General features: G+C 36.6%; 1 non-coding gene across 1 annotated transcript; it reads right to left on the minus strand.

Annotated features, from left to right (window-relative positions):
- Window positions 1–2,230: 2,230 nt before the first annotated feature.
- On the minus strand, window positions 2,231–2,337 carry LOC131180457 (small nucleolar RNA R71). The gene has a single exon (XR_009149229.1). It is a non-coding gene; the product is annotated as a small nucleolar RNA R71 (small nucleolar RNA).
- Between the last annotated feature and the right edge of the window lie 5,779 nt (window positions 2,338–8,116).

Consider the following 8,116-nt stretch of genomic DNA (forward strand, 5'->3'; position numbering starts at 1 on the left):
ATGAAAAGTGTATCCCTATGTCTAAACTTTCCATGGTTAAAATTTTAGGATTTTTGGACCAGTATAGAGAGAGTTATGACCAAATGAACACGTACTGTTCATTTGGTCATTTTCTGGGTTGGGTTGCAGGGAAATCCGAATTTGGGCAGTATTTAGGTCAAGTTTTGGACAGAATTGGGGCATGGTTTCTTCATGGAAAATGGGCTATTTTGGGTCTAGTTTCACCTCCAATTGGCCTCATACCAATTGGGGTCACACAATTTTATTTATGGCCTAGAATGTACACTGCCCTCAACAAACACAACCTGCAGAAAATTGACACTTCCAAAACTCAATCTCCTCCAACTTCCTTACTTCAATTTGCATGCAATACACTTCTATAAGCAACAATCTCATCCCAATAGATCAATTTCAACATCTTACACAAAGTCCTCAACATTTACACAAACCCTAGTTTTCAAAGTTTCAAATTTACACAAACACTACACAATCAAACACCCAAACATTTCAACTAATTACACATTCTCATAGAACCATTTTTCATCACTTAAAAGCAATAAATTTCAAGTTCCATGGCTGCCAAAAATTCAAGGGTTCTTTCCTCTAGATTTTTTTTGTTTTAATGGTATTTATGCTTAGCTAAACATGCTTTTCATGTTTAATAAAGAGAAGAAGAGGGATTAGTGCACTAACCTTTTTGGGTGTCTTGCCAAACTTCAATTTCTCTTCTTCAAATGGGTATCTAAAGCTTCCTTAGGGTGTAGGGAGTATTTTTTGTAAATGGAGCTATGAGTTTTGGTGTGTGGAAGTTTGGAAAATCAAGCTTGAAAGCTTGACAAAAATGGTGGAGAGGGAGCACCAGGGTGGACGGTAAGAGAAAGGGAGAGTGGGGAAGAAGATGGAGAGAAAAGTTGGTGGGTTTTGTCTCTTGTGCTTTATATATTTATATTTTTATTGTACTTAATTTTGTTTTAAATTTTCATAAGCTTATTTTTTCTTTTCTTTAAATGCCATAAGTCTTTTTATTTTCCTTTCTTTTCTTTTCTTTCCTTTTCTTTTCTTGCCCTTTCCATTTTCCAAATTCAAATTCATAAAATTAATTTATGTTAATTATTCTATTTCCAAATTTTAATTTGACATTTAAGTCAAAATTCACCTCTAGGGGTAAAATGACCAAAATGCCTTTCATGGTACTCATCGGGTTATTTTTATTATTTTATACCAATTTATAAATTCTCTAAACTTTAATTTATTTTTCTCAAAATTTTTCCTATATTTTTTTTTATTTATTTCATTAATTTATGCCTCTTTACTATAATTTAAGTGTAGTTCCAGACATTTTGACTGTCCGAACAGATATGAGTCATCGGAACAGTAAATTGTACGGACTACCTATGGTGAGGGCATTACACAATTCCCTGTGGGATCGATATCATTTTTTTTTTAAACTATACTACTGTGGCCCGTGCACTTGCGGATTACAATACACAACATCAAGTTTTTGGCGCTGTTGCCGGGGAATTGTTTGTTTTTAAGTTGGATTTTAATTGTTTTAAGCTAATTAGAATTTTTATTTTCTTTTATTTTCACTACTACTCCTTGTGTTTTTCAGGTACTTTTCTTGTTTATGAGACGATCGAAAAGCACAAGTGATACTGAATTGTTGTTCAATCCTGAAATTGAAAAATTCTGCCGCGCCAACAAAAAGGAATACAAGAGAAGAAAGGAAGCAGAAAAAGAAGAATAACAAAGATTTGAGCAAGAGGAGACAATTGAAAATATGGAGAATCAAAATAGAGCTATTGGTGGAAACAATGGAGGAAATGAGCAAAATAGGCAAAATGAAGTTGTTAATCAAAATGATCCTCAAAGAAGATCCATGTTGGATTATGCTTTTCCTAGATGTGCAGATGTGAGAGATAACAGACCTATCATTGGAGCTAATCAATTTGAGTTAAAGACTGGTCTCATTCAAATGGTTCAGAATTCACAATTTGGAGGTAGTCCACTTGAAAATCCTCATTCTCATTTGAAAAAATTTTTGATGATATGTGGTACACAAAGGCAACCTGGAGTTTCAGATGAAGTTATTCGGCTCACCTTATTTCCATTCTCTCTTCGGGATTCAGCATTGGAGTGGTATGACTCACTTCCACAAGCTACTATAGCTACTTGGGAGCAGCTATCTCAAGCTTTTCTATCTCAATTTTTCCCACCTGGGAAGACCACTCATTTGAGGAATTTGATGGTAGCTTTTAAGCCAAGGGATGATGAAACTTTGTATGAATCTTGGATGAGATTTAAGGAGCTTGAAAGGCAATGTCCTCATCATGAAATACCCAAATGGATGATTGTTCAGAATTTCTACACCAGAGTTACTCCAGCCATAAGAAACACAATTGATTCACAAGCAGGAGGAGATTTCATGAGAATGACAAGTGAAGAATGCTATGATTTATTAGAGAAAATTGCTCATAATACTCATTTATGGGGAAATCCTAGAGCACTTGAGCCAAAGAAGGCTGGGATTTATGAACTTGACTCAGTTAACTATATGAATGCAAGATTTGATCAGTTGACTCAGCTTCTTAGTGATTTTTGCACAAAAGCAACTACCTCAACTCCTACAACTATGCAACAAGTTGCCTACACAGATGGAACTCAAAGTTGTGGAGTTGATTACTCTTCTTATGGTGATGATTATTTGCAAGAACAAGCTACTTATGTAGGAGGTTATCAACAAAAACCTATGGGAAATGCTTACTCTAATGTGAACAACTCAACATGGAGACCACAAGCAACTTTTGCTCAACAAGGTCAAAGCTCAAACTATGCTCATAACCAGCAGTATATGCAGCAGAATAGGCCTCAATTTCAGCCTCAGTTTTAGCCTCAATTTTAGCCCCCAAGGCAGCCACAATCTGGATATCAAGCAAGAGCACAACAATCCCTTCCACCTCATGAACCGAAGCAAACCTTGGAAAGCATGATGGAGAAATTTTTTGCTGAACAAAGCAAGATGAATAGCAAATTGGAGGAAGAAATGCAACACATGAGACAAACCATGGATCAATTACAAGTCCACAACCGCATGTTGGAGACTCAATTGGCGCAACAAGCAAGCTCATCGGGAGGCAAATCCTATGGGAAATTACCTAGCCAACCACAAAACCCTCATGAACAATGTAAGGTTGTGACCTTGAGAAGTGGTAAGAAAATTGGTCAAGAGAGTGAAAACAAGAGTGAAGAAAAAGAGAGCACAAAAGAAGAAAATACAGTTGAGAGCAAGAAAAATGAAAAAGAAGAAGAAAGCAAAAGTGAGCAAGATGAGGGAGAGAAACCATACATCCCACCTGAACCTTACAAGCCCACCCTTCCCTACCCTCAAAGATTCATCAAGCATAAGCTAGATAAACAATTTGGCAAATTCCTTGAAGTGCTAAAGAAGTTATATATCAATGTGCCATTCACTGAGGCACTATCCCAAATGCCAAGTTATGCCAAATTTTTGAAGGAGATTCTTTCCAACAAGAGAAGGCTAGAAGATTATGATACCATCAACTTGGGAGAGCAATGCAGTGCTATAATTCATAAGAACTTACCTCCCAAACTCAAAGATCCGGGTGTGTTTTCCATTCCTTGTCATATTGGTGATAATTGTGTGGCAAATGCCTTATGTGACCTTGGAGCTAGTGTCAGCCTAATGCCACTTTCAATATATGAGAAGTTGAATATGGTAGAGTTAAAGCCCGCTAACATGTATCTTTCATTGGCTGACCGTTCAATTAAATATCCGGAAGGCATTCTTGAAAATGTGCCTATCAAGGTTGGGAAATTCTACATTCCGGTGGACTTTGTCATTTTGGATATGGAAGAAGACACAAAAGTTCCTATCTTATTGGGAAGACCCTTTTTGGCAATAGCTGGTGCATTAATTGATGTAAAGGGTGAGAAATTGACACTTAGAGTGGGAGATGATCAAATGATATTCAACATCAATCCTGCCATGAAAAGCAAACATGAAGAAGTTGAGTCTTGTTTATGGGTAGACATTATTGATGAGATTGTTCAAGAGCATTTTAGAAAAAGCTATCCACAAGACCCACTTGAAAATTACTTAGTCCATGGTGGGAGCATTGATGATGATAATCATAACATAGCTGCTTTTGCACAACACTTGGAGAGTTCTCCACCAAATCCTGAAGCCACAATTTTTCAACTTGAAGGAGTGCAAAATTTGGAGATCAAACCACCATCATTAAAGGTAGTGGATGCCCCAAAGGTAGATCTTAAACCTCTTCCTTCCAACCTCAGGTATGCTTTTCTTGGACCAAATGAAACATATCCTGTTATAATTAATGCATCTTTGACTGATATTGAGAATGAAAAATTGTTGAGAGTTTTGAGAGAATATAGAAGAGTTTTGGGTTATGGAATTGATGATATAAAGAGAATTAGTCCAACAGTTTGTATGCATAGGATTTTCCTTGAGCCAAATAGTAAACCCTCCATTGAACACCAAAGAAGATTGAATCCTACAATGAAGGATGTTGTGAAAAAGGAAATCCTAAAGTTACTAGCTGCTAGAATTATTTACCCCATTTCTGACAGTGAGTGGGTTAGTCCTGTGCATGTTGTACCAAAAAAAGGTGGGGTGACAGTTGTTAAAAATGAGAATAATGAATTGATACCCACTAGAATCATTACAGTTGGAGAATGTGCATAGACTATAGGAAGTTGAACAATGCTACAAGAAAAGACCATTTTCCCCTTCCTTTTATGGATCAAATGTTAGAGAGATTAGCCAAGCATTCTTTCTTTTGTTACTTAGATGGATATTCTGGTTTCTTTCAAACTCCAATACATCCTGATGACCAAGAAAAAACTACCTTTACCTGTCCCTATGGCACCTTTGCCTATCGAAGGATGCCATTCGGATTGTGTAATGCGCCTGGAACCTTTCAAAGGTGCATGATGGCTATTTTTTCTGATTTTATTGAACAAATTATGGAGGTCTTCATGGATGACTTTTCAATATATGGCACTAATTTTGATTCATGCTTGACTAATTTGTCTAAAATTTTGCAGAGATGTGCTGATAATGATCTGGTGTTGAATTGGGAGAAATGCCACTTTATGGTCCAAGAGGGGATCGTTTTAGGGCATTTGATCTCAAATAGGTGAATTGAAGTGGATAGAGCCAAAATAGAAATTATTGAAAAAATGCCCCCTCCAACCACTGTCAAAGGAGTGCGGAGTTTTCTTGGACATGCTGGGTTTTACCGGCGATTTATTCAGGATTTTTCTAAACTTGCTAAACCCTTAACAAATCTTTTGAATCATGATGCTAAATTTGATTTTAATCAAGATTGTATGGTTGCTTTTTGCAGGTTGAAGACGGCATTAACAATAGCTCCTATCATGCAACCCCCGGATTGGACTTTGCCGTTCGAAATCATGTGTGATGCAAGCGAGTTTGCTGTTGGAGCTATCCTTGGCCAGCGAAAAGATAGAAAACCTTATGCCATTTACTATGCAAGCTGAACCCTTGATGAAGCTCAAGTCAATTACGCTATAACTAAAAAGGAGTTCCTTGCGGTGGTATTTGCACTCAATAAATTTCGTTCTTATTTGGTCAACTCAAAGGTAATAGTTTTCACTGATCATGCAGCAATAAGGTATCTAATGAGCAAGAAAGAAGCTAAATCTAGGTTGATTAGATGGATTTTGTTACTTCAAGAATTTGATTTGGAAATAAGAGATAAAAAAGGTGTTGAGAATGTGGTGGCTGATCACCTTTCTAGGATAAAAACTGAAAATAGATATGATGAAATTGTGCCAATTGATGAGTTTTTCATGAATGAGCAGTTGTATGTGTTGAAATCTTCACTTCCTTGGTTTGCCGATATTGTGAATTTCTGGTCTTGTGGTGTCTTGCCACCTGATTTATCTTGGCAGCAAAAGAAAAGATTCTTGCATGATGTTAAATTTTATTCTTGGGAAGAACCTCTTTTGTTTAGGAGATGTAATGATGGAATAATTAGGAGATGTATACCGGAGGAAGAAATAAATGATGTTATTTACCATTGTCATTCCTCTGAATATGGTGGTCATTTTAGTGTCTCAAAAACTGTTGAAAATGTCTTGACATCAGGTTTCTATTGGCCTAAAATGTTTAAACATGTGAGAGACTTTGTAAGCAAGTGTGATAGGTGTCAAAGGGTAGGCAACATTTCCAAGAGAGATGAGATGCCCCAACAGTCCATATTAGAAGTTGAATTATTTGATGTGTGGGGAATTGATTTCATGGGGCCATTTCCATCTTCTTATGGGAATAAATATATCTTGGTAGGAGTGGACTATGTATCTAAATGGGTAGAAGCTATTGCTACACCTACCAATGATGCAAAAGTTGTGGTAAAATTTCTGAAAAAATTTGTTTTAACCAGATTTGGTGCCCCACGTGCCATAATCAGTGATGGTGGTACCCATTTTTGCAACCACCAATTTGAAAAATTGATGAGAAAGTATGGGGTAAGGCATAGGATTGCCACACCATATCACCCTCAAACAAATGGCCAAGTAGAAATCACAAATAGAGAAATCAAGCAAATCTTGGAGAAAACTGTCAATAAGTCCAGAAAAGATTGGTCCCTTAAATTAGATGACACTCTTTGGGCATATAGAACAGCATTTAAAACCCCCATAGGAACTACACCTTATAGGTTAGTTTTTGGGAAATCATGCCACTTGCCCGTAGAGTTAGAACATAAAGCTTATTGGGCCATTAGAGCAATCAATTTTGATTTACAAGCTGCTGGACACAAAAGACTTTTGCAACTTGATGAATTAGAAGAATTGAGACTTGATGCTTATGAAAATGCTAGGATCTATAAAGAAAGAACTAAAAAATGGCATGATAAGCATATCAAGAAAAAGGACTTTAAAGAAGGAGATTTGGTTCTCTTATTCAATTCAAGGTTGAAATTTTTTCCAGGAAAATTAAAATCAAGGTGGTCCGGTCCATTCAAAATTATAAAAGTTTTCCCTCATGGTGCTGTGGAAATCTTTGGTGAAAAATCCGGTAATTTCAAGGTAAATGGGCAAAGGTTGAGGCACTATTCAGTTGGTGAGCCAATTGAGAAGATAGCAACTTGCTATCTCTCTCATTCTCCATAAACATCTTGAGTGAGTATGGTCAAGCTAAAGACCTAAACTTAGCATTTTTATGCATAACTCAAAATTTTTCATTGATTCCTTATTTCCTTTATATATATATTTGTTTTAAGTTTTTCTATACTCCTTATTCAGAGTTTAACATTGTTCTAATTTCCTTGTGCAGATGGGATGCAATGCATTGCAAGCAAATGAGCATTAAAAATTTTGCTTTAGTTTTAGCTTTAAATTTTAGCTTTAAATTTTAGTTTTAAATTTGTTCACTTACCATTTTCATCTTTCTATTGTTGAGTATTTGCTGGTGCATATTGCTGGATTCATTGCCCTTTTGGTTAATTTTAAGAGAAAGTTTTTCCAAATTTTGACATCTTGGTTTAAAAGGAAAACTATTTGGATGTGTGAATTGGTGCTTTGAAAAATTATTTTTTATGAGTATTTGATGAACATGACAAATTGAACAATTAGAATTCATGTTATGAAGGTTTAATCATTTGAAATCTAATTTGTTTCAATTTTTTTAGGTGCTATGAAATCTGGTCAAATTTGGGCAGCAGGTTGCACAACCTGTGACATAACCGGGTTTGCTTGTGTCACCGCTTATGTTCGCTGGGCACATTTTTGGGCAGATTGTTGCACAACCTGCGACATAACCCCCCTATCCTTATGTTCTAACTTGTGTCGCCTATTTGTTTTGCAGGATAAAAACTTGCTTCACCAGAATGGGCCAGTAGCTACCCCATAAGCCCAAGCCCGAAACCAAACCTAAAACCCATAGCCCAACCGATTAAACCCCATAAGCCCAAGCCCAAAACCAAACCTAAAACCCATAGCCCAACCGATTAAACCCCATACCCCAAGCCCATAACCCGTAAACCCATAACCCTCCTTCTTCCTCTCGACATCGCCCCCGACACAGCCCTCTCTCTTCGCCGTAATCTTC

The sequence above is a fragment of the Hevea brasiliensis genome, chromosome 5 (assembly GCF_030052815.1).
Source record: "Hevea brasiliensis isolate MT/VB/25A 57/8 chromosome 5, ASM3005281v1, whole genome shotgun sequence".
Lineage (NCBI taxonomy): Eukaryota > Viridiplantae > Streptophyta > Magnoliopsida > Malpighiales > Euphorbiaceae > Hevea > Hevea brasiliensis.